General features: G+C 37.4%; 1 protein-coding gene across 4 annotated transcripts in view; it reads left to right on the top strand.

The window, feature by feature from the left end:
* Nucleotides 1-27,064, top strand: part of LOC139962153 (plexin-A4-like) — a 205,569-nt gene that overhangs the window by 13,276 nt on the left and 165,229 nt on the right. For 3 of the 4 annotated variants that reach the window (XM_071962102.1, XM_071962100.1, XM_071962095.1), the window contains exon 2: nucleotides 22,085-22,148. The exons of the other annotated variant lie outside the window; for it this stretch is intronic. The gene's annotated coding sequence lies outside the window, so the exon portion shown is untranslated. The remainder of the gene's footprint in view (nucleotides 1-22,084; nucleotides 22,149-27,064) is intronic. 4 annotated transcript variants of the gene reach the window in all.

Below are 27,064 nucleotides of genomic sequence, written 5' to 3'. Positions count from 1 at the left end.
TAATCAGTTATGTATAGACTCTTCTGTATATTATATATATATGTAGATAGTAATCCTTTTTCTCAAATCGGCATTCATGCTAAAGGTTGTTACTATGACGATGTCTATCAGGTGCGAGCATCTTTTATTTATGCCTTTACAAACAGACTGACAAAAAAAATCTTTATTTGAGTGTTCGGAGTTGAGGCAAGTGTTTAGCAAAGCACAACCTCCTTTTCGTAGATGCAGTTAGTATTTGATAAAGGTCGTTAGCAGTGCCTGGAAATTAGAGCATGCCATTTGATAGTCTTTTACCAAAATTACTTTCTTCACCCGGGTGTTCGTTTTCCTCAAAAAAATATCGCCAGAAATCTCAGTTTGGAAAAAATTTGATGCCGAGATGATACTCTTGGGGTGGCAGTGAAACCATGAATATATTTGGACAACTTTCAAACAACATATTTGTTAACCTAGATTCTAGAGGCCTGTGTTAGAAGATAAAATAAATTGTAGACTTTCGAATCGGTGGGATTTACTTTGCCCGGGACTCTCTTACATGTCCCAATTGGAAACCACATGTATACAGACTTTCCCCCATCGACCTAAACTACATGACTGTTGGTTAAGTTAGAGTTAAGTTAGTTAAAGTTAGAGTTAGTGTTAGTTAGAGTTAGTTAGAGTTAAGTTAGACAGGTACAGTAAGTATCATTTGTGATTTTAATATCTGTGCAATAAAATGGAAGGTTTGGGGGTTCTGACCAAATGGGATATAACCTCTTACATTTCTGGCATATTTGGGGGACAATACAGATCATTTTCATATTTTGTATATAAAGAGATATTCACAGTTTGAGGGTTGTCCTCCTAGGCACTGTACATGTAGACATAAATGTAGACATACATACATGTAGTAAATATTTCCGGTCTTGTTCGTGGGTGTCTCCTTTCGTCATATAGCTTTATTGAGATTGCCCACTCCACAGCAAGACAGGCAATTGATTTCCTGGCCTCTCAATTAGAGAATCACCAATGTAACTCTCCAATTAGATTAACAGACAAAAAAAAAAAAAACTTGCATTGATTTCTCTGGCCATCGCAGGGAGTGCTGAGTGTGTTACATCGAGAAGTGCTGTAAATATATAGTGGATGCCGCTCACAAGTACCATTGGCTAACTTTGTATACATGCTCTGTATGTTCCATGATTAACAACCTACGAAACCATTGGACTCACCCCCTGGTTGGCTTGCCTGCAGTGTTTACGAAAGAACATGGGCGATAAAATTAAGCTTTTCTTCAACCGTGGGTTGTTATCGATGTCAACAAATTATCGTCTGCCAACGTCTAGAAGGATGGAAGATGGGTGGATGGTCTTCTCTTGTGAAAATTCTCATTCATTAAAGAAAGAGCAAAAGTAGCTCGGTCTATTTGAGTTTTATTCTGTGTTTTTTGGGGGTTAAAAAACTTTTTGTACCGTACATGACACTAAAAAGTCCGCAGCGATATACAGTTAATTAGCTTGTGTTTAGTCACATTTCATTTGAAAAGAAAACAAAAAGTTTGACAAATTATGTGAATGTTGTTTTCAAAGTAGCATGTTATAGTAATATAAGTGTAGGAAAGTAACTGTGCATGAAGTTATTAAAACATAAATGGATGTGTTGTAGTCATAGCACATTAAGTATTGTACTTTGAAATCAGATTCAAAATTGATGGACATGTTTTTTCTTGCATTTGCCTGTTTGATCTCTTTTCCATGTGTGATTTCAGTTGGATTAAACCTCACATTTTGTTTACCTTTTCAACCTTTGTTTTTTCTTAGTTGAGCAAAGTTAGATGAGGAAAGAAAGATATTTTTCCAATCACCAATAAAGTTAATTTGAATCATAGCCGATTAGGTAATTTATAATCTTAATGTAATAACACATTTTCTTGCCAATTGAGAAACCATTCGAGCCAAGCCGCCTATGCTTCTAGGTTCAAAGAAGTCAAGCAATTAATGAGAAAAGCACGCACATGAACACACATGGCACTTGTATTTAAAGTAATAATTCGAATCATAGCCAATTTGGAAAAAAGAAAGAAAAAAGAATTGAATCATACTGTAGCTGAACGATTAGACAGCTTAAGTCATCAATCTGTTTGTATCAGAAAAGGAAAAAAAAAAAGGAAAAAAAAAACAAATTACATGCAATCATCCCAGATGAGAATATTAATGAGATGCGGATATTTGCCCAATTTTTTCAGGCATAAAGAAAGGAAAGAGAGAGAAATAATTCAGAAAAATGAAATCAAGCCACTAAAGCTATAAAGCTAGAACGAAGTTGAAATATACAGAACTAATTATCTGCATTGTCGTTAGCTTATAATCTTAATGTAATAACACATTTTCTTGCCAAATTGAGAAACCATTGAAGCCAAGCCGCCTAGATGCGCTTAGGTTCAAAGAGATCAAGCAGTAAATGAGAAAAGCATGCATCTGAACACACACGGCTACTTGTATATTAAGTCATATTAAGTAATAATTCGGTTGCACTTTTTAAGTGGAGAGAGAGTAAAATATCGTAATAATGATCGAACGACACAAGGCCAGTCTGTGATCATGGTACTTTTAAAGGTTGGGAAATAGCAGTTGGCCTATATCGTCGGTGCTGTTTGACAAAATCTTGTATCCTCGCTACTGTTTTCCCTCCAAATAACCTGTTTTTGTCACAATCTTAATCTTGCCACCCACAATCAGCAATCAGTAAAAGTATGTAGGTAGTGTAAAGTCAGAAGGGAAGAAAAAAAAGAAGAAAAACAGAAAAAAGAAAGTTGGTCAAAACTCCAAGCTCAACACAAACTGGTTAAGTTCACGACATTCTGTACTCTCTCTATTATAATTTTTTTTTTTACAATCGCGTGCTTCACTCCTCGTAAGTTTTTCTCTCACATTCCGCCCTATCATGAAAGAAGAAGTTGATCACTTTCGTCGAATGTTTGTTCTAAGTCAACTGAACTGTAAAGAATGGGAGAGAAGGTTTTAGAACACTTAATATATCGTGATGCAGAAAATGGAACTCATAGCTACGAGCGATATCTACATTTGAATGATTGTGCCCTAACATACGCTGAATTGCGTCAGGCATCTTTTCCCTGGATTATAATTACGCCTAATACTTTCGAGTAGCATAAAATGTCTCCTCAGAGTGACAGAGATACAGTCTTGCATTAATACTACTTCATTCCGTACGAACAATCGTTTTCATATCAGCAGCGGCGCTAGGCTTTTTGTGTGCTAAGGTGTTGCCTTTCATAGGTATTATAATGAATGTGTACTATTTAACATCACTCACTCCTGTGGCCTGACAGCTGTATATACCTGACTTTACCCATTGGAGATTTGGGCAGATCTACCCCTGTAGCACTGTCTTGACTAGAGTGACCAGGTCACTTTCACCTCTGAAGTTCGCTAGCCTCCTACATTCTTTATTACAACGGAAGTACCTGCACAAGTGTTGGTTGTAATCCAAGAATGATCTTCTTGTGTTTTCAAACAATCACAGCTGTAGAGACGTCAGTGCACTACTATTGGGAGGAAAATTCGGAAGCAGTATTCATCTCGATTGCGATGTAATGTTTGGGCCGAGGGTAATCTTGATACAGTAGTTGGGTGATTGTTGTGGTGCAATGAAGGGTCAGATCTAGTGTATATACTATAGCCAACTGTGGATATTGTTGAAAGCAAAGCTAGAAGTACCAACAGAGGTCTTATGGCTGCACCAGCAGCTAAGTTAGTGCTACGTTAAGTTAAGCTAGTGCTACGTTATTGTATAACGGTCACAGTATCTAGATTGGACTGCACAGCTGTATTAAACCCAAAGTCCTTTTCAACAAGTGTTTGCAAACACATGGCATATCTGCACTATATATTCATGAATAATAAAACTTGATAACTAACTTGTGTCTCAAAGTTCTCATTGAACACAGTTTGTGTTTTTAAGTTTCAGGGGAATAACTGTAACGTCCAAATTTTGTGTCATTGCAGTTCTGGAAATTTTCTGACTGTTGTCGCTTATAAAATGCTATGGTTCTGTACCTGGTTATAAAGACACTGCTATACATGTTTACACAGTTTGTATAACAATCTGACCATTTTGCGATGCGTTACCGTATAAATGATCATCTCCAAGGTTACGGTTTCACATAGAAGTTGCCAATTGGTGACCAAATATTGTATGTCAAAGACTCATATCTTTACTTGTTCTTTTGATTGTGATTGACTTGTTTTGTTAAAGTGCCTAGAAAGGCTACTTCTTGTTTCTGAAACTAGCACTATATATATCCACTGTATTAGTATTATTATTGTTATTATTATTATTGCTTGTACTATTATGTACTCAATAGTTTATACGTAATCTCCCAACTAATTCATGGCAGTCACAAGTTAATGCATTACTAATAAAAGTTTCCTCAACTACAAGATTGCTACGTCTACTACGATGGCCACCTACTGACCTACAGTACATCTGCGTTTTGTCCTTTCCCCGCCTACCCCCCCCAATAAAAATGTCATCGTTTACTTCTAGGGAACATTTCTCCGACCAATTGCTGCCATTTTTTCCGTCTTCTAGACACTGTCATGAATGAAATCAATTGAAGCATGGCAACGCTTCTTAAAGCTGCGTAAACATCGTCTGTCGGGCAGCTATCTCCTCAGAACGTCATCGTTGGATGTGCAACTGCGATAATATCCATCTACGTCGCTGGCAATTAGTTGTTTGAGCGCAAAATGTGTAATAGTCGAGTACATTATTTTCACTACAAAGGAGGTTATATCAACGAAAAAAACCTGAAAAACCCCACTTATCATGCATTCTTTTTTGCCTGTGAGAACTTGCTAAATATTAATGTACTTTTGAGTTGATCTATGATGCATTGTTGAAGTTTTTTTGCTTTCTTGTTCCTTTTTTTCCATTAATAGGCAAACATTCAGTACGGTAAAATTCAAATGACAAATTTCGACAACCTTCTAAATATACTGTAGCTCTTTATGCCTTGTTACACACGTATACTGTATTATATACCTACTAGTTTGACCTCACAGTAGTTCTACAATTTTTCTAAAGCGGTCTGGTAACAATATTACCAACAAGGTTAACATAACTCTACATACTTTTATGTAATGTTATATAATGTACTCTTTTATGATATACGTTTTTTTTTTGTTGGGCTCAGACACATTTGCTTTTGGCTTGGTTCCTGTTATTAAGAAAAATGTTCTCTAGTTAATTAACTCAGCAAATGTTTTCACATGGCTTACATGAAAGGTACATAAGAAAATGTCACAAATGTCGCGATCCCCTGAATTTATGGAAACTGAGATCGTGTGAATTTCTTCACAATGCAGCGCTGCAGGAAGTTATGCCAGTTGCTTAAACTTCCTCACCATCTTGAAATGTATTAAAGGCTTATTGCCATCTTCATGAACGTGTGGGTAGTTCGATGCCCCACTTGCTCAGACTTTAGGAGATATATACTTTTATCTCAAATGATTGTTGGCCTATCGATTATCGCTCCTCAAAAAACCATTGCACTCTTTGTCTGTTGTACAATGTACAGTGTATAGTGTTTTGTATATTCATTACTAAACTCACATCTAGGCATGGTCTAGCTCTTCTAATGAGAATGTTTAAACAAATTTTTTTTTCAAAATGTCACCTTTTTTACGCTGTTTCCGTCAGTTTTGACAACTATCACTGTCATTTTCAGTCATTGAAGGACATGTGTCATCCATGAACAACACCAGTGGCACATCAAAACATAAAGAAAAACATAACATCAGAAATTATCTTATGTTATTTCCCTTTTTCGGTATGCACATGATCACTTCAAAATTTTGATTGTATTATGGGGCTCTAGATCAAGAAAGCAAATTTATGGTTTTTAGTCAGACATAGTAAAAATGATCTGGAAATTTTTGGTGCAAATTGCTACTATTAGTCAGAAATCACATACTCTACATGTTCAAGCTGCTAGTACCGTTCTTTAGCAACATCACACCATGTACTTCACTCCCCACTTCCCTGTACACTCACTACAACTGCACTCTTGTTTCCCTGTGTCTAAAAATGCCTTGTTAACCATTTAGCACTGACCTAATACTACTACCGTACAGTTAATGGACCAGACCGAAATGGACGTAAACTATTCTACCTCATGTAAAACGACTTTACATGGATATAAAAGTTTTGCATGAGCTGTTTTAAATAATTTCTTTCAGTTTTTGAAAAGTCCTTGTTCTTCGTACGTACTGTTTTCCTCGTCTCACCCTTCCACCCCATTTTTAAGTGCTTATGAAGCTTGTAATCATTATTTTCATGTAACATATTTTGTGTATATAATCAGTTTATATCCACACAGTTAATCATGCACACGCCTTGTGGAAGTTTTCATGACCCTAACCCATATATACCGTGGCATTATATACAGTATATTGTTATGCATGAGTACAGTTAGCATATTAAACCTGTCCATATTAAACCTGTCATTTGAAATATGTTCCTGTTTTGGAATGAACCACTCTGCCTCCTCACAAGAAAGTTGTTTTTTTGAGTGATGCTTCTCTGACAAAGGGAAAAGACTTACCCTGTGTATAATTAAGAACCTCATCAATTGAGGATGAGACCATCAATGGTGCTTCCTTACTCCTTAGGCAATGGATTACTCATGTAATGTAACTAGTCAATTTTTTTTTTTATGATTTTTTTTCTTCTTTACTATCACCGAAGGAGTTCAAACTCTCGCTGAATAATAGTTTGTGAATCCTTCAAGCGAAAAACTTGCTTACGGTGATGAGAAAGGACCCCTCAGTGCATGCGATGGGTGACCTCTTCCCTGCTTCTCCAATCCAGTTTGTGTACAACCATCTCGTGCCAGTGCTTTCGATTTATTATTAAACGTGCAAGTTTTTACGATGATGGATGGGAAGAAATTCCCCCCACCCCCCCGATCGCTCTTGCTCATGTTCACCGTGAACGTCTTGCTCGTGGTGTTACGAAGAATCCATCAAATTTCTCTATCAAAGTCAACGAGAATGACATACTGTAATGTATTTAATGACATTGGTAATGGATAGGTTGTAAGGTACATTGTCCTGCTTGTTAAGTTTCTTAACTATGTGCAGCATGTCTGATAACCTGGGGTAACCATGGCAGCAGGGATGAATGATCATGTCTGACCGAACCTGCATCTCGCTCCCCTTCAATAGATCTACGGACCATCATCATACAATGCTGCGCAGGGTCGTCAAAATTGGGGGAAAAATTTCTTTTGTCCGAATTTTGATTATTTATCTGAGGGATGTTCAAAGCAATATTTTAGGTTCAATGCTATAAAGAGTACAGAACACCCCCCAGTAGGATGAAAAGGAAACATTTCAAACCTATGTCTTGCCTTTCTTCTTTCCACTTTCTTTCTATTTACGTCCCCAAAGTCTCTACTTTCTTTTGTGTATCTTGGCTGTCAGTATTAAAATATATCCCTCCGTATTTTTGCGGCTTCAGAAGTCGAGGAGAGAAACCCCAGGGCCTTTCCGATAAGTATAATTTTCATTTTCATTTTCAGTTCTGTATTTTCGGTATCTATGGGTGGGTATGTACACTATTTCTTTGCAAAGATCTCTAATTATCAGGTACAGCTTAAGATGAAGTGATGGTTATACGTTTGTGTCCACTTTGATAAAGCACATTTTGTCTGCAATAATACTGTCACTTAACACTCGTTATGTGCGATATACTCCCAAGACTTCTCCATATTCTTGCAAAATTATAGCTCGTTTGTAAAGTATCGTAAATATAGCGCACATTCACACAGTGCGTTTATACGTATGCCTGTTGAAAGTTACCAGGTAGTCCCGTAAGTTTGTGGTACTTGACACTGGGGGATTAGGTTACATGAATGATCTGAGAGTGCTGCAGTGTTGTTAGCTTCAAATCGCTAGCATTTTGAGCACAGGTAGTAAAAAAAGGCTCAATTGGCAAAACTAGGGCAAGAAGAGGTATAGGAAATCCAAATATTACATTTAAAGGTGCTGAGACGATCAGTGAATGAATGAATGACTGATACACCAGGACATATTCATCACCACTCATGGATGTGATGCCATAATTTCAAGCTATGATGATGTCGTCTGCGTATCTGCCCTGTATCACCAGGTGCTGGATTGTTTTTGACAACAATAGCAGGTGGTTAAAAACACAGATAGAACAATATCTGAGGAACTTATTGGTTAGGATAACTTCCTTAATGATGTAAACAGACCCAAAATTTGTTATCATTCCCGATAGGAAGGGCTATATCTACGAACCGATAGGATTAGCTTTTGACCTGGCTGCTATATACAAGGGACAGTTTAAATTGTGTTTGTCACGGGTAAAGGCTTATTTTCTAAAGCTTGCGGGATACGTAGAACGATTAGCTGCCCTTTCTTTTCTAACCTACTGGAATGTTTGCCAGACTAATTGCATCGTCCTCTCAAAGAACGAAAGATTGCAAAAATAAACTTTTAAGGAGATAGAGCCTGAGTAACATCTTTGAGAACAAACTTGCACATCCTAGACAAACAAGTCGTCTACAAAAAAACTATTGAGGCCTTTGTGGTAGGCATCTGATGGAAGATTGATTCAATATCTCAAATTATTTGATCTAAAATATTGATTATTAAAGCTCTTTGTTCTAGACATTTGGTCTAGAATTGATGAGGGTAGCGAATTTGTACTGTACAAGGAGGTGTTACCGTGGTGATGTATAAGAGACATACAATTTCACATTTTATATTTAGTCAACGTGTAATAACATCATAGCTTTGCATGCATGAGGAAGGATGATTTAACAAAATGGGGGTTTGGCCCTGTATTTTGCAGTGATTTCAAGACTGCTTTGTTCACCATGGCTGTACTACAGTCATCAACTCCCTCAGTGCAGGTGAACCACAACCTCCTCTGTTGGGAGGGTAACATTAAAAATGGCATTCCTGTGAGTGTAAATTGTACTTGAAGTGTTTCAAAATGAGCTTCTGTTTGCTGCTTATAAACCCATGGGATTAATGAAACCAAACTAAACTGACTTTGAATACAGTACCACTGGTGTTACAGGACAAGATGGCTTGCTTTCCTTTCCCTCCAGAATACCAAACCATCCCCCCTTTCACCTCTGAAAGTTAAAAATGATCAAATAACAAATCGTAGTTTTATTTTTGTTACAGCATATTTACTGTACATACATATATATATATACAGTTTATAAGAATCATATACATGGTCATGGTGTCTACATGCTTTTATAATTGTTAATTATCAAACTCCGTCCATACGCACACCCACAGATATTTGAAAGAAATATGCCATCTTTTCTGTGAGAGGAACCATGCAGAACTGCTCTTCCTTTAATATGCATTTATACAGTACATTACCATTGAATTAATACAATAGATTGTATAGAGCCGCTAGTCAGTTATTATAACAAGTTGTGTTACTTTGAGTAATTTATTGCATTATGCATAGCAACGGGTACTTAATGAAAAACAAAATTGGAAAAATTGCTACTCAAATACAAAAATGCGGAGTGTCGTTTTGTTCGTAAAGGATTCTAGATAATTCTGTCACCAAACATGACAAACAAAATCCTTGAAAACTGATTATAATGCATAATTTTAAGAGACTAAATTATTTTGTCCAACTGTGTGGATACTGTTTAGTCTGTAATGAAGATAGTTAGATATATGTGCAAACACACTTTCAGTCTATTTTATCAACTACTGTGGGAGAAAATGCATGTAAGGATGATCAACTTTTCTGCTTTGTATTAAACAACAGTACTACTGTATCTCTATTCGGTCCAACTGTGAACTTCAAGTGGGTAAACATTTATAGCGTTCATGCATGACCCATGTGCATGCATGTACTGGTCGAAACAAGCTTTGACAAGCTCTTACGATGTGGCTTATAGTATGACAAACTGCTGTACCGATAGTTTCACGAATTTACTTCCTCCTCGCTTACCTGTTTCCTCACAACCAATAGCAATTCGTTCTACCGTGCCTAGAATGTCCTGGTAACCTTTTAACACTGTGCGCCCTCTATGACCGACCCCTCTGGTCTTTGCCCTTCCTTCTCATTCTACCATTCAAAGTGTCTGAATCTTAGTTTTTCGAGTGGAATGTGGATTTTCTTCCTCTGATGATAGTAATAATTTTTAAGAGTTTTCTTTGTGCTTAATAACTTTGAAAAATGGAAGGATGTGTGATAAGTGATGTTCGGTCAAGGGTCACCAGTTACTGTGAACTAGTTTTTGGCTTCTGTGTACAGTGAATAGTAGGATACAATTTGTAGAGCTATCAATGAACTATTATGAAATGCAATGTGTTTTCCTAAGTTTGATTTGATTATGTTTTAAGTTCAACTGTCAATATTATTGTTATTATTATTATTATTGTAAATGATGATGAAATACCCAAGGCCCAACACAAGTTATAGTGAGTTCAAAGTTAAACAGAGTATGCGCGAGTGTGTACGTTATAAACATGAAGTTTTATGTTAGTAATATTGCGTATCATGTGTTCACAAAAAAAATAGAACTGTCTTTCAAAAAAAATAGAAGAAAATCAATTAACCTCTAAAAAAAGGTGGGGGGGGGGAAAATCCAGAAAAAAAAAGAAAAAAACAAAAATAGAATCATGAGGTGAATGTGTATTTTAAGTGGAAGTGTGTTGGAAGCAGGCGTGAAAAAAAACCCCTGCTTTTTGTTGATAGCGATTTCTGAAACTTTTCCCGTCCCTGAACGTGGCAAAGTTGGCACGACACACGAAGATGAAAACCAGTTACAGTTTTAAAACGCTGGTATTTTTGAAGGATGTCGTCGTCGTCGATGGAGGTATGCACGCATTTATTTTCCCCAGATCAGAAATTTATGATAATTTAGAGTGAGTCATGATAAAATTTCCAAGGCTAGGTCTAACCGCTGGGAATTGACTGATAGTTGAACGGAGGAGGTGCCGATGGGAGGAAGTTGTTGCAGAATACTAACCAGTTGTGTACCCCTAAAAGGGGGGGGCCAAGCTACTCAAACATAGGTATCACGTAGAACAATATTTTCAGAACTTCATCACAGATACCGTACGATCTTACGCCGAACCCCATTTTAATAGTGAGTTCATCAATAGTGTGATTGTACGCTTGAAAGTGATTGATGACTACTGGGTAGGGGGCATCTGGTCGTTGCCTTCTCTGTGGATATAATAAATAAAAAAAGATGTGATTATTAAAACAAGAAAGGAACTTTAAAATAAAAGGGTACGGTAGGTCATGCAGCTCTGGAAGTTACATTGAGACGCCTAACAAAATTCTAGCATTAGCACCTGAGGTTTTTTTCATTTATTTAAAAAAATTTTTTTTTTTATGTAAAAGTAGGAATATTGAGTAAAAAAAAGGGAAGCCCTCAAACTGTTCAGCGGGAGGCGCTGAGCTTGTCAGCTTGACAGATGACTGTAATTTGCTGCACATTACTATTCATGCATACTGTATAAATGTTAAGTTTTAGGTACTGTAAGTTGGGTGTCAGCTGGACAGCACCGGTGTCCTGTTAACAATTTTCCAGTTTTGCTTTTTTGCAAGAGGAGTCTAGATATTATTTCCTGAGTGAAGTACAGTATAGCTATGCTGTCCCATTCTGAAGCAGCAGTTTGATTTATGACAAGGTCAGTCACTTTCCAATGCAAATAGATTGTTATAGAGGGGTTTCCAATGGAGAGTGAGAAATGGAAAAGTTATGTTCAAGGAAGAACTAAGGCGGCAGGTCTGGTGAGAAGTAAAACCACTGTATGAGGGGAAAATGGTTTATTCGTTTTTTTGCATCGGGTTTAAGGAAAATTTGTGTTTTAGGGGGTGGGGGAGGGGGAGGGGTTGGGGAGAGGAAGGAGGGTAGGAGAAGGACAAGAAATAACAATACACAAAACTGTGATACAGAACCGATTGGTAATAGAAGTTTGAGTACATAAAGTCTTAAAGCAAATTTTGGAGTCTTTCTTTAAAAAGTGACAGTGTAAAAAAAAAAAAAAAAATGGTGGAAAAATTTGATAACCAAGCCTTCTCTTGGCTGTCTCATCAACACATTCAGTAAGCATTCTATCTACCTCTATAATATAACGCTTCATCGAATCTTAGATAACATTTGCTCATAATGGAATATTAAATTATTTAATGAATATTAAAAAAAACCAAAACCCAAAATTGACCATGTAACCATAGGAATCATTTATGAACTATTTACTCATTGATTTGCCAAATACCTGTCAAGATATATGTCTTTGTACATCCTTAATACATCCTTATCCTTTGATGCTATAACGAATTGCATTTAAGAAAAAATGCTTTGTCACGTTTTCAGTTCAGCAATTATGTTTCCCTTTTCGTGCCCTCCTTCCTCCCCCCTCCACCCCATGCAAGTATCTACCGAGATCTACCCCTTCTATCCCTTTAGGGGAAAAAACCACTGGAATTATTTGAGCAATTTTTTTTTTTTTTTTTAAATTTGAGTGACCATTGAAGCAGACATAATAGGTCAATGCCCATGTCTGCTCCAGTCTGCTTCGATCAGCCTGAAGTCAAGGCTGTGTCTGACCGTTTGCTATTTATCCCGCTTCATTCTGATCAGTTGAAGCACGGCCAAATGAGTCATTAATTGATCGTTAAGGGAGCAGGCCCAGTTTCATTTATATTTAATTAAATATCGATGCTGTGTGGTTTGATGTCTTTTTCCCTTTTCTGGGGATTGGAGGTTGAACTTTTGCCTGCTTGGTATTGGGAAGTTCAATATCGTTCGATATTTGCCGAGAGGGTATATTTATATGCCCTCAGGCGTTGCTTTTGTTATACTACTGTCTCGTGGTGACTTTAATACTTTATAGCACTCATTGTATCGTAATATAGTGGTCTGGACCATGGGCTTCAATTGAAGTTTGCTTTAGGCTATTGAATTGCTTTCCAACAGTTTACCCCACTTTTTCAAATCGGGTTACAACTTTCAAACTTTTTTGTCTCTCTCAAAAAGTTTTGTAGGGTTACATTCTATTTTGGATAAATGGGACAGAACATTCACCAGAGTCATTATTAAAGCATTTTGTTTTAAATTTGACGGTTGTTCCCAAATATGCTAGAGTCATATCACAATGGTCACTTAAATATGCTTAAATTTCTATCGGCCTGTTCGTTTTATTCCTCGATGGATATTCCATCACCGAGACTTTTAATTGTCGGTTCTAATGTCAGGGAAATATAAATTCAGAACATTTATAAGGAAAGTACTTTTTAAACGATTCAAACTTAGAAAGGTAAAATTTGTGGCCAAAGCTGATGAAAGACCTTGAAAAGTAAAAACAACAACAACTATAACAAATTAACAATAACACAATAACCACATCTAAACCGAATCACTCGCGTTTTCATTTCAGTACCGCTAGGTTAATTGTCTTCAAACACAACAACAACAACAACAACATCAACAACAGCAACCAGAACAATAACAACATGTATTCCACCTCCAACAAAATCACCACTTTAAGTAAAGAGAGAACCCCCCTCTTCACCCCCCCCAACCATCCCTGTCCCAAATATTTTTCTTCCCCTACCAAAGTACTGGATACAGTGTAAAGTACTGTATGTTTTCAATTCCTTTTAGCTTTTCTTTTCACAGCTAGGTTTAGGATGCATTCAGCAGTTGTTTTAACCAGGTTTGTGGTAAATTTCTTCGTTCTTACTTACCTGTCTCCCCACAACCATAGCACTCTCATTCTACCGTGCCTAGAACGAACCGGTAACCTTTTAGCACAGTGCGCCCTCTATATTCGGACCTCTTCGGTCAATGCCCTTCCTCTTTATTCTACCTGAATTCAACCAGAAATACAGTACTATCACAGATCATCTTCATCGTTTCAGATATCCTCGCCACACAGCCACTTTTCAGCAAGTTTCATAGTATTTCAAAGTTAAGATTCAACGCAGTACAGTAGCTCTCCTCCGTACCAATCCTTATCAAATATTCTGTTTATAAATAATACGGTAGTAATTTATTGTGGAAAAAAATTGCTTTTAACACTGTTTTTGTATGCAGATTTTGATCTGTGTTATATACCAGTCTATAAGTACAGAATTATCATACCTTGTCATAACATGCGGATCGTTGTCTATGCCTTTCTTAACTGCAGAGAATTCCCTCGTTGGGCCTTCACGACATAAATTTATGAGTTATAGTCTTGTTTAGTCCCAAGAAAGTGATGTACGTATCATAATATTATGTATCAAAAAAACCTTTAAAAATATTAAAAGAACAACAGTATAAATAGAATGAAAGCCTAAACAATTAGGAGGAGAGATATGAAGGAAGAAAGTAAATATAGGCATGTCAAAAAGTATTACTACTTCTTAACTCCTGACTTAAAATTCTGTGTCATAATTTTCAATGATTTATGTTTTTGCAATTCCACAGGTTGCTAGAAATAAAAAAAAGAAAAGAAAAACTGTATTGCTTGTTAAAGGAAGGAACGCTAATGGTGTTGAACGGTATTTATTTACAAAATAGACTTGAAACATGATCGGTGATGGATGCTCATATTACAAGAAATGCTGAATGGGGGGGGGGGGGGGGGACAGAAACAACATTTGATAATGAAAATATGAAATCTTTTCATTTGTATGATTGAGGGAACATTATTGGGAGCGTTGGTATCTCGTGGAAAAACTAAAACTTTTTTTTTTTTTGGTTCGTATTCCTTTCCCTGCAAGCGTCTAACAGGCAGAAGGAAACAGCAAAAAAAAAAAAAAGAATTTGAATTTAAAGGGTCCCAATGTGACTGATTAAAATGAGTCATCTCGCATTTGCATCTCTCAATTTTGCAAATCATGTGCAGATAAGTCCCTACCTACATTTTAGAGATAATGCCAAGATGAATGATTCAAATCCTAAACGTCACCCCACATCTCCTAAACGTGGCTTTTTAATAGCTATTCGGCGTCACGCACATCTGATCCTTTCTGACATTCCGTAAGTTTGTTTTAATCAGGATCGAAAATTCCAATTAATTTGGGATTGCGTACAGATGAAGAAAGAGTTTTTATTACCATCAGAAAAAAAACGTTTTCAGTGTCAAAGAGGAGATATTCAGGAAGTGTAGCACAAACAGTACTGTAAGCCTTGCTATATATATACATACTGTAAGATTCGATCCTATCGGCGTCGACGGGCGCACTGTTTGCATCAATCGTTAGGATTTAATGTCTGCAGCAGAAGTGGCATTCTTAATTTTCCGCATCATTCATCCTCTAGAATGCCGTACTATAGAGAGTTTAAGTCAGATGGAGTATTGTTATCATCCCACAAATTGACTCGCTAAGCAGTGTGTAGTATCCTCCTACTCTCTGCTTCTCTTTCAGACATGAATTATTACCTCAATCTTTAAAGCTAGCTGAAGTGTACTGCATACTTTTTTTTTAGGAGTAAATATGTTGCGTGCTATAACCGCTGCACTTAAAGTTGGTCGTATGAATCATGCCTGTTTTTTATTAAACCCCCCCCCCCCCCCTCGCCACCGTTCTTCTTTCATATCGAAAGGGGAATAAAAACTCGGAAAAAGAGAGTTGATTAAAATTCACCTCTGCCTATTTTGTAATGAAGGAGATCTGCTTCGTTAGTGTTTTATCACTGGAGGCTAAATGTCTTTATGAGTAGCAACCCATGCATGTCAATTTGGAAGAAGGAAGTGTGACTGTCACATGCTTGTATGTATCTTCAGCTACCAGGACAAGAGGATTGGTAGATTAGTTGGGGGTTATTGGGGGGGGAGGGGGGTTGGAGGTTGGTTGGGGGGAGTGACTACATGATCAGCTTAAACCAAATCAGATTCCCCCCCCAAAAATTATAAAATTTCCAGCACAGTTGTCAGTTTAATGATGGATTGATTACAAAGTTCCAGTTAATGTTTTCTCCCCCACAGCAATGATGGGGTGTGATGGGGTTGGGGTAGGGTTGAAGTAGGGTTGTGGTTGGGGTAGGGTCGGAAGGTGGAGGGTTAATAACAAAATATGGCATCATCTGTTACGTTGTACCTAGCAGACACATGTTATTGATCTCCTTAGCTAAATAAGAAACCTCTTCAATAGTGTCATTTTCCACAGTGCGGAAGGATTTCATAGGAATGTAGGAATTACAAACCAAAAACAAGTTTGTTTTTAATTAAAATGTTCTTACCACAATGACCAAGTAAATAAAGTGTGAATACTTTTGTAGTCCAATCAAGCTATACAAAACCTAGAACCTTGCCGTTGAATTTTGGCGTTGCTGAAGACAATGCGTATAACGTATATAGGCAATTAACGACCAATGTGGTTTGAATATTTGAAGGCACCTTGCACCCATCCAGACTGATTCTCCTCTTATCGGTGGGTCCCCTCTCAAGTGTACAGCAGAGTACCTCTTGGCTACTAGCATGTCAGCTGAAGGATTCACTCCTCTGGGATCACACATTTTTTGCTTGTGCAATATTTAAATTTGGTCTAGAATTGACACCATTTTTGATGCGCCGATGCAGGGGGGCCTCATCCTCTCGGAATGACGGGACTCCCGTGGAAGGAAGCACGTACAGTAAATTCACTCAAGTGTTTATGCAAACGAAGTTGGTCGTAGACAGTGGTAGCAAGAAATAAATGTAATACGATACACGGATTGTTATGAACCATTTTTTTTCCCCGTTTCTTTTTTATTGGTGTGGCTGCCAAGTTGATGGAAGTGCCACTTGTGACCTTGAATTATGTCTTCCCTGGTTGTTTTGGTTCGGAGTTGATGCAAAAACAGAATCGGTCCTCTGAGCTTGAACGTATTTCAATTAGCTGCAGAGGTTATATTCTCGAAGTGGCAAATTGGGGGAGTCTTCCTTGTCATATATTTGGGAAATATTGTGGGAACGTCAAATTTTTAAATCTATTGAGAGATTTGAAGGGCGTTAGAAATAGTTTGTGGTCTAGTCTATTGGTATAGTGAGTAGAAACAGGAATATTCTCTGATTTATGATTCAAAAATTTCAAAGGGCCATTACTTTGTGCTTCGTAGATATATTAATTATATTTCCCTTTAGGCTCGTTAGTGTCTATCACAGCTTTTTGGCCGCCCTCGTTTAGTCAAGAATGTACCAAAATCTGTCGAATATTACTCAAAATGACATTGAAATTTCATCAAACCTATAAGAAATATTCTCTTTCACCTTTTTCGCTGATTAATGAATTTGATTTGATTTTCTTTCTGAGACAGGTTTCCTCATTTAATCACATTGCATGTGGCAAATTTGGAAATTACAACTGTTTTTGTTACTGTTACGGCATCATTTAAATTGAAAATTCATGAATCGAAGTGTGATGTGTCTACAGGTATAATCAGAGAGTGAGGGTGCAATGCTAAAACGTTCCAATAGTAGTTTAGGTAGTTTTGGGAAAGTGCAGATGTTGAGGAGGGGAGACAGATAAATACAGTATCGTGCCTCATAAATCCCAAACCAGTAGGATTTGGGGAACAGCTCTATCTATCTCAGATAAACTTGAACCTCTTCAAACCACCTACCCACCCACCCATCCTACAAACCCACCTACCCATCCTACCCACCCACCCACCTCTGTGGCAGACCCTTTCTGCCTTCCAGGTTCCTTGCGTGCAACTAATAGTTAATGTATGTCTCTACCATGCAGAGGATTTGCATAATAACAGTACTTGTACATCTGCAGTCTCAAAAGTGTAGAGTCACAATATTGTCGTACTTATTTTCAGGAATGGGATATCAAGCGAATCTACGAGAGGTGTACCTTTCCCAATTCCCCATTTCCTTGCTTTGCTTATATCATACGGATTAAACTCTCATAAACATTGATGGTACTATAAACAATTGAGAATTTGGTGACCAACCTCAGTCCTCTGGTAAGCATACATACACATTGTACACACTCCGATTCTACCCTAACCGAGAAACTGCCAACAGGAAAGCATGGTCATTCATCAGAGAATAATTTAGTGCTCAAATTTTTGTCTAGCAGCTTTTTGAAGGCTCCGAACATGCCCTGACAAAATATTCTGGTTCCTGTGTACAAAAAAAAAATTGCTATGCATCTTTGCACTTACATACATATACTGTAGCAGATATATGCCACATTTTGCATAGCATTTTTTACGATGCGATACCGGATGAATTATTCCCTGTTCATAAATAGCGTGAGTCTTGATGTCCACCCACTTCCCTGTACAAACTCAATTTGGCAATTTTATGGATATATATCCATGATTTGGTATATAAAATATGACCACGATCGGGTTTTGCTGGTGGTAATACAAACAATGCAATGTGTATACTGTGTTTACTCAGTATCTTTTGGAATTGCTATTTGAAGATTTAGTATCATTAATTTATGAAACCTGGTGATGGAGAAGATAAAAGAATAAAGTGTTTTTTTGGTTGATATGGTTATATTGTTGATTGATGGTTTGTTACATTGAATGCTGTAGGGTTACTATGTAGGCTCCCAGGTGAGAAGGGATGTAAATATGCCGCATGAAATATGGAGTTGCTTATGTATACAATGGGTCGAAAACAGGTTTGATATATCGGCTTATTTAGAGCTGTGTGTTTATAATGTACATGGGGGAAGGAGAGATGTGCAGTTTGGCTGGTGTGAGAGGGAAGAAAACAGGTGTGGAATTATTATGGAGAGGTATGGACTGCTCCTCAATTTAATTTACTGTCCGAATTAGTTTATACTCAAATAGTGTAAGGAATTAACTGCTTGTTGAGTGGTGATTGTCCACACCTCCAGCCAGCACTTCATGTAGCAATCAATGAGACCTTGCTAAAACATTGGCCCATGAAGAAAAACAAAATTTTTCCCCTGTAAGCACTCTCAACGAAACAAATCTTTACCCACAGGTTCCTCCTCAGAGTTTAAGCTGTATAACCATCATCAGTGAAAGAAGCAGTATCATTTTCCGTACCTAATAAACGTAAGCCCTGTATTGCTGTCTATTATCAGCAGATGTTGTCGGGCTGCTATCAAAGCCCTGTACAGTAACTGATGGGTGTTTTGTGATTCAGAAAAAATGCCAGTGAAAAATTGATTTTAGCTTTTAGTTTTATCAAGCACTGGCATGTTTCAAGAAGTACCTAAAGTTACCAAAGTCTAGGCTGGCTTGGCAGTCTCAAACTACTAAGGATTAGGACACTGAAGGTCTGACTAACCAACCTGGCATCCATCTATCCCTCCCACCACCACCCCCCCCCCCTCGTTATGTGTTAATGGTACAACATAGGTATAAGTCATTGTTCAGTCATCTAATGTAATTTAAGGTGATTCCAGACAGCTGGGTTTGTCTACACATTTTCAAATGGAGGTGATACAGCTGCCGTCTGAGGTGGTCTGTTTGATTTCTGGTTTATGCCCGACCAGCACTGTCGGTATTATTATACACACCACTCAGAACACTATTTATATTTCTGAAGCGTAACCAGCTTATTTGGGTAGGGCTTGTACGAACAGCAGCATCGTTCCCTTGTTGTTCAGTGTATAGATAAGACATGCTGGAATTTGTTAATGAGGCATCTCAGAGTATGAATTATTGTTTCTGAGGCAACCACCAAAGTTATCCAATCATGTTATGTTTGTACATACCTATGTGTCAATGTGTTTGCGTGCATATTTATGTGTGTAGGTGATGACTTGCATGTGAAGGCAATATCTAAAGTAGGGTTAACTTGGGTGAATGTTGCAATTGGTGTGGAGATGCCCCATATTGACTAAATGATTAGTTTTTAGTAAAGATAAAAGGTCATTTGAGGTCAGCAAAGACCAAAGCCTCAAAACAAGAAGGGAATCTTGGATCTATGGATGTACCTCATATTTAGTAATTATGTAATTTTCTGTATACCTTGTAAAAGACAATACCCTAAGTAGAGGAAGTGGGATGAATCTCATACATCGTACATGAATATTTCTCATATTTTGATCAAATAGGAAAAAACCATCTTGTTTTATAAAGTGGACTTCAGTGGTCGTTTGAGATCAACAAAAAGAACAATTGACTCTGGAAACCTGTTCAGAACATGATATCTCACGAAGAGTATCTTCAGATTTGACTTCCTACTAGTGATTCAGTTAATTATGTCATCGATACCTCTTTGCATTCTTTGCAACTCTAGTCATCCGTGCCTTCCTATCTGGATTGTTTTGGAAATAGTCTCGCCTAAGAACATTTTCCCCTTAACATAAATTTGGGCTATTTTCATCAGCACGTTTCCTCTGTTACATGACTAGGGCAAGCCAGCAAACAAAAACTGGCAGAGCTAGCAACAGCAGCCTCGGGGGCGAAGTAGTAAGTACAGAAGGATTACCGTAAGCCCCAACCTGTAGGGATCTTGACTACCTCCATTTTTAAAAGAATTTTCATACCGTGACCCAGATTCTTGTAGTATCTGCAGCCAGTATTATACCCTCACAGGTGCTGTTGGCCCAGTTACTGCCGGGGAGATGTTATATACAATTCTGCAGAGCTTTTATATATCTCAATCCTGGGTTTGTAACTTCTTCCATGGGAAATTAATTTTCACCAAGCAGGATTTTTCATGTGAATTAGCAGTCGAGAAATGACATGAAAAAGAAAAGAGAAAAGAAAAAATGATAAATGAGAAGAATGCCGTCGTCGTCGTTGCAGTGAAGGCTAGCGGCAAAGAGCGCTACTGTTGCAGGGTATTAGTCTCGGCGAAGCTGTCACAATCTTGTCAGGTGTTAGGCGGTAATACCCGAAAGAGGTGACAGGAATCTGGTGATTCACCTAGGTAAACACTAACCCTGAGCCGGTAATGTAATATGTACAGAATGTTCTCTGGGAACCCAATAGATGGTTTCGGGATATTCTGGTGCAATTTGAAGGGATACGAATGCCGGCAGCATCATCCGCATGGGATCGTGCAAAATCGTGTTCTCTCCCACTAACATTTGTCACACGAGGCAGGTCGTTCCTTCTCGCTGTGTTTTTTTTAACGGCGACAAAATGTATAAGAAATTAATGGCAATTTGTTTATTTATTAAATTTATAGCGAGTAAGATGAATTTGGTAATGATGAGTTAGCTGGCCGTATGATTGATGATGTGAGCGATGAAGGAGTTTTGTCAATCGATACAAGGAAATTTGGTGTAGGACGTTGGCCGGGATGGGTGGGGGGTTGAGGGGGAGGAGAGAGTAAAAGTAACAATTTTGTGTATGATGATGAATGGTAGTTAATGGCATAGGCATATACATGGCAATTATTTGACTTGAAGGTTTGTATATTGGAGTGATTCACTACATCATGATTCGAAAAATAAAGAAGAGATATTTTGCAATTGAAATGTATCACAGAGTCACCTACTCAATGTAAAAACTAGAGTAGCCATTGTTTGATCCCTTCCTATTGGTTGACAAGTTAAAGCCATTGTTTGGTCCCTTCCTATTGGCTGACATGTTAAAGCCATTGTTTGGTCCCTTCCTACCGGTTGACATGTTAACAGGGAGAAAGTAATGGTCTTGTTGCATTTACTGTATTTGCGAGACATGCAGAGATAGATCCCACACACAGTATTATCATGTTACCCCTCTTTTCTTCCTCGGTGTTGCGAAATCTCATCGGAACAATTCCTCTGGCCACATTGATGGTAATAGCCTTGTTAATACAGACCGTGAATTCACATGGGATTTACAGTACGACTGCTCCCATCTTGGTTGATATCAGTATGACAAGACTCGTTTACATATATATTTTTTTACAGCATGGAGAAACTGTCTGTTATGATATCATTATGCAGATTATCAAGGTTTTAACCATTTATGAGACTTTCAAGAATTTTGAAGAGAAAAAGAAAAAAAAAGGCAAGGAAGCTGTGGTTAATCTTTAGACATATTTTTCATTTGGTTCAACCTTCAGCCGTCGTTAGGGTCTCCCTCTCTTTTCTTGACTGTTTGTATTTGTTTTTGGGTGCTTAATTTCTCCTTCCGTCTTTTCTTCCTCCCCAGACCTTGAATTTCTCCGTTGACTCTTCACCCAATTACTTCCAGTATTGTACACACAACAACCGAGGTGAGTGCAATCGGGTTATGCATAGATGGTTATAAAATGTAGGTAGTACGAAAAAAATCTGGGAGCACTAAACGTTTGCCCGCCGCTCTCAGTTCACAGGAAATGTATCACTTCAACAGGATATCGAAACAGACAATTCCTAAACCCCACGACTGGCTAGGGTTTTAACTTTCAAACCCTCGAGAAACCATTCGGCGCGAAACACGCCGTTTGAAAACCTGTCATATATATTACATATATATATATATGAGTTTCTTTCTGATAAAACTTTTGTGTGAGTTTAGTAGTGGCTTTCATAAATTCTTCAGTTGTCAGTGTTGAGCATTAGTTCTGCTAGATTTCATGGATAAATGTCCTCGTACATTTTTCTGCCAACCCGTAGAATTTCGGCAACAGATCTAATGTTTTCAGATAACTCATGACTTTGAGGAGTGAGATAGGTTATACGAGTACCTGCTCATTTTCGGTATCTTTGCCCATGTTCTACGTTGGGAAAAGTTGTACACTTGCAGTTTTCTCCTACGATTTTGAAACTTTGGTTTCAGACAGGTTTGACATAATTAAAGTAGAAGAGATTTATATGATGTCTATGCCAGGGTTACTAATTCCCTCATGGTGGATCTGTTTTGTCCCGAGGGTATGAATCGTATATTGCCACAATTTAAAATGAAATTCTTGGATCGGCCACCATATTCTTTCTGTCATATTTGAGATACATCTGCTGGTTATTAAAAAACAAAAAAAACCATAATTTATGCTGTATGCTGTATAGCAAAATAAAATTTTGTTTGGCAAGGATTGCTCTGAAGTCTAGTGTGCAACATTCACTGATTACTAAGACTTGTTGCCATCCTATTCTATTTGGTCACATTGATGTAGAATGTTTGCATAAATAGTGACCTTTGACCCACAAAACATAATATCAGTGAATGTAATTATTTTTTGCAGTTTTGGAATTATTCCTCTCTTACTGTGTACAAGCATTGGATTTCACTTGCTCCATCTACCTGGCTTGTTAAAAAAAAAAAAAAATCTTGCAATACCTTTGGGCTTTGCTTCATATGCCCCTCACCCCTCACTGTACCCCCCTCCCATCCCTTGTCAGACAGATTAACTCAGTGTCACTGCATGGTGGACCCTTTCCTATTAGGAGGAGTTGGAGAACCCAATTTGTAATTGTTATCAAATATCTGACTATTTTTGATAGCGGTTTTCTGATGTAGACCCTCTTACATGGTATAACATTTAATTTGCATTATTCCCCTTCAAAACAAATCTTATAACATCTGTTGTGTGCCCTTGAACTTCCTGCCTGCCAGTCGTTCCACTTAAACATGGCTGATTAACAGTGTACGGTAGTTCCCTATGTAAACAAATCCGTGGCAATTGATTTTGTATTGGATCCCCCATGAGGTTTAAAAAGTCATTGAAAACTCTCTGCTGTATCTTTTAGAGCTTCCCAATTGTTTCAAAAGATTTTACTTTTCTTTTTTCGTCTGGAAGTACAATTGTAAGGACAGGTAAATGGATATATTTTGAGCAGAGTTTGTGACATTTTATGTGTGATGTCTATGGAGTAGTACAGTGAAGTGTTTGATAATGAAGATGAATATATATATTTTAGGAGGTGATATTTATTTGGAGAGAGAAAGACCAACAAATTTGGTTTTGAACTTTTTAATTTAATTTTTATGACCTGAAACAGGATGTTTATATATATATATATATATATATATATATATATATATATATATATATATATATATATTAATATATATATATCATCTTCACTGATGATTTAAAAAGTGGGTTGCAGGATTTTTCCAGATGGATCAAGAAGAGGACTTTGTCTATGGTTTCAAGAGCTCGCCGACCACAATCAAATATATACTGTTACAGTTTAAGTCACTTTGATTGAATTGGTGGAGGTGTGTATTGCCACGTACAGTAGACTGACCTGTGCTTATCATGCCAAAGTGTAATTGTAGATCTGAATAGTGGATCGGGAAGACATAAGAGGTATTTCTGGTGAACGAGCAGAAGTCTAGCGTAATGCAGTCATTGAAACTTGAATGCATTTTGAATTCTGGCATTAAAAACCCAGATAACTTGCATGCATTTTGAAGCATCGATTGTGAGGGGTTGGGGGTGAGGCTGGGTATGGGGGGAGGGGGGTTTGTTGAGTTTTGGCTTAGTCCTCACGAAAGGTCATTGGTCAACACCTTGCAAATCACTGCTCTAGATAGATTTATAGCTGAATGTATATAGCAAGATGGATATTGCAATAGAACCAATGTACGGTGGTACATAGGCTGCATGCTGCTAAGGCAGAGCGCTGGTTAGAATGAGACAACAGGAAGCCAGGTATGATCAATGATTTCAGCCATACTTCTGATTGCTTTGAGAATCCTACCAAATGTATAAACCAGGGTCTCATGCGTTACGAAATGTTAAAGAGGAGCTGGGGTCATGTGACAACAGATCGATCTATCGAATACCTATTAATGTGGTTTTTCCCCGTGAAGATGGTGTTCTGCTAGGGATGTTAGTCAAGAAATCATGCCTAAATAATGGCCTATTAAATTGCTCCAGTGACTTGAAGGGAATTGTTTGACGTCAAGAAACACCTGGGTCGTAGATCAGACCAAATATATCCCCGAAGTGGGTCAGCCATGCAAGATATACTGGCAGTTTTATTTAAATTTATTTTTTATTCCCAGACTGTGATGCTTATGTTGTTCCTTCTTGCATGGCCATAGTGTTTAAAGTAAGTTGTGTAAGTCAAGTGTGGGATCAGAAATTCAGATGTCAGGGTATATATATATGGATGAGGCAATAGTGCTCTCCAAAGTAAAGAAGTATTTTTGAAAATAATCTGAGGCAAATCAATGAACAGGAGTTTTTTAAATTAAATTGTAAATTTGTGAAGATTGAAAAGCAGTAATTGGAAGGTGGAATATTCAATATCATTTTGATATGTTGAAAAGTGTCATTGTTAACTTTAATATGAAAAGGAGGATACTGGGATAGAATTGATACAGGGAAAGTATTATTCAGTTAATTTGAGGTGGTCGGGAATTCTGACAAAGACAGACAGACAGACTTGGCTTTTAAGGATCATGTCTAATGTATTTCTCCTTCTGGAAATATTGTAATACTACGTACGTACGCTATGGGCATAAATGATGCACTATTTACAAACCTGCCAACACACATAAAGTTGTTGCTATCGGCAACCATCAAATTCAAAGGGTTAATATGCAACACGTTCGTGTAAACAAAACAAGGAAAAACATAACTTTTTAGTAAAGTGATAAATTTATTTCCAAAAAAAAAACCCTGTTTAAAGATGTAATTAAATATTAAAAAAAAAAGGTTTGTCTACAATATCAGTTCCTACCATGAATAGTATATAATTTGGATCCTTTAATTGATAAATTAAGAAAACAGTTAAGGACTTGTCATATTTGAGCAAACTGTATATGAAAAGAGAATGTTTGAACTTTGAACCTTATCATCATATACATACATGGAATGACATTGCAATCTATCAGCATTGATACAAAATTAAACATGAATGACAGACGATCCATTACAGAATGATAACAACATAATTGTGAACTTTGTACAATGATTCAGCTCTGTACACCTGTGTACATATCTTACTTGTCTCAATTATATACATATGCACTCAAATCTGCCTACGGTAGCCTTACAAAAGTCGGTAACACGTCAGCACTGCGCCTCCCCCTCCCCCTTCCTCCCCTTTGACCTCCAGTACTTCAGGGTCAATTTCCACATCCTTCCAAATCTACTGGTTGTAAAGGCTTACACTATAATTCGATGGTTTTAAAAGTTTTTGGTAAAGCTTCTGAACTCATTGTCTTAAACTCCAAAAGTCACAAAGTAGGATTAATATTCGGCTACTAAACTAAACTAAACTAAACTAAAGCATTAAGGACCCGAAGTTAAAGGTTAACATCACCCATATCAAGCACTGATACTGTAAGTATCCTGTATACTGTAAGAGTTTTGCATGTTCATAAATAACCCCAAACCAGTATAAATTTTTCGGTGAGATGCAGTATATAGTCTATATAGTGATAAGATTAAATAGCTGACACATGTCAGTTTGCTAAGTACACAGCCTTGTATGACAGGGTAAACCCTCTCAGTTGTTAAGCTGATTTGAGATTTCACTGTGGTTCGTTTTGATTATTGAAACCAGATAATTGAATTACGGATTGTAAATTGCATTCTGTGGGATAACGAAACTTGTAGAGAGCGTTCAACCGTGACTTTACGGAACTTACTGTAGATGGAGAAGAAAGCAAAACAGATAGGTATTTATAAAGTAAGTCACTTTTTACAGCATCACGAAGGAGAATACTCACGATTAAGAAAATGTTTCTAAATGATTGCGGAAATCCGAATACATCAGTGCAAAGTTGAATTCTAAGAGAATTTCAAGGAAATGAATCTCCAAGGTTTAGTGAAAATTTCCTCCTGATATAAAGTGGCTTTCTTTTTGGTGGGATATGCTGGTGAAATTCTGATGGATAGGTAGAGTTTGGGATGGATCGGGGTGGGTGGGGGAGAGTGTGGACAGAGGGAGGGGTGTGGATGGGGAAGGGGATGTAGAGGGAGGGCAGGAGAAGAAAGGCATTTACTAGAACATATGGTGTTATTGCAGAGGTGCAAATTATTTGAGGGAAAGTGATACATTTCCAACACTAGCCTTACTCCTAAACCAGTGTTTGTTTTTTTTAAGTTGAGAAATCTTGTCAAGTTAAACTAGAGCAGAATTGTTATTCAATAGAGAATCAAATTTTGTAAGCTGACAAAATTCCTTCATCTCCATGTCCTGGTTAACTCTCAAAGTTGATGTCTTACATGTTCCTTTTCTCCTCTATGTT

This window comes from Apostichopus japonicus, chromosome 20 (assembly GCF_037975245.1).
Source record: "Apostichopus japonicus isolate 1M-3 chromosome 20, ASM3797524v1, whole genome shotgun sequence".
NCBI classification, from domain to species: domain Eukaryota; kingdom Metazoa; phylum Echinodermata; class Holothuroidea; order Aspidochirotida; family Stichopodidae; genus Apostichopus; species Apostichopus japonicus.
The sequence above is the reverse complement of the archived record's forward strand: the minus strand, read 5'-3'. Positions and strand labels throughout refer to the sequence as shown.